At 41.4% G+C, this 1,219-nt stretch overlaps 1 pseudogene; it reads left to right on the plus strand.

The window, feature by feature from the left end:
* The first annotated feature begins 264 nt into the window (after window positions 1-264).
* On the plus strand, window positions 265-669 carry LOC122482695 (annotated as a pseudogene).
* Window positions 670-1,219: the final 550 nt, after the last annotated feature.

Genomic DNA, 1,219 nt, shown 5'->3' on the forward strand with positions numbered 1-1,219 from the left:
CACACCCTCCCCGGTCCAAAGGAAATCCTTTCACTCACAGAATAAACCAGTTTTTACTCTAATTGAACTGTATGTAAATGGAATCACACATGATGTGCTGTTTTTTATTTGGTATCTTTTGCTTAAATTATGCTTATCAAATGTCTCCACAGTGTTACAATTGTGGAGATTTTAAAAAAGGAAATTTTTGTGAAAATAGAGCAATGTTTGATACAGAGGGGGGAAAAAGCTGGATTAAAAATTATGGCTGCTTTACAACCTGGGCCCCGCAGAATGGCTCCCGCAAAGAAAGGTGGCAAGAAGTGTTGTTCTGCCATCAATAAGGTAGTGACCAGAGAATACACCATCAACATTCCCAAGCGCATCCATGGAGTGGGTTTCGAGAAGCATGCCCCTCGGGCTCTCAAAGAGACCCGGAAATTGGCTATGAAGGAGATGGGAACCCCAGATGTGCGCACTGACACCAGGCTCAACAAAGCTGTCTAGACCAAAGGAAAAAGGAATGTTCCGTATGTCTGTGTGCGGTTGTCCAGAAAACGTAACGAGGATGAGGATTCACCAAACAAGCTCTATATATTGGTTACCTATATACCTGCCACCACTTTCAAAAATCTACAGACTGTTAATGTGGATGAGAATTGCTGATTGTCAAATAAAAGTATAAAACTGTGTATACACACACACACACACATACACACACACACACACACACACACACGGCTACTGTTCCAGGTATTAGGTTATAACAAGTAACAAATGCAGTAATTTTTTAGAAGGCTAGTAGTAACAACAGCTCAAGAGAACTTGCAAAGAACGCTGCCCTGTTGAGGACACCCCTGCTAACATACTATAATTTCTAATCTGTGTGGTCTAAAAGTATAAGTCACCCTCTAAGAAGAGATGTGGAGCATGAGGACTGTGCCTCCTCACATAAGTGCAGGTGAATGCAAGTGGGGCAGCTTTCATATCCAAGCTAGACTCAGTCTACACCACAGGAACCCTGACATTTAAAGATATAGAACACATCTATCACAATTGTCACTTGCCATTAATTTACATTCCCTTTATGCATCTGTTCAGAAAATAATTAGGATTTTATGCTGCAGTAAATATGCTTGTTCATCCATTAGTGCAAAGCAAAAGATTAATTGCATTACAATGGGAATCAGGACGACAGCACTCGGAGCCACAATGATAACAGTGACAGCTGGGCTGCCCA

This window comes from Prionailurus bengalensis, chromosome D1, assembly GCF_016509475.1.
Source record: "Prionailurus bengalensis isolate Pbe53 chromosome D1, Fcat_Pben_1.1_paternal_pri, whole genome shotgun sequence".
In the NCBI taxonomy this organism is placed as follows: Eukaryota; Metazoa; Chordata; class Mammalia; order Carnivora; family Felidae; genus Prionailurus; species Prionailurus bengalensis.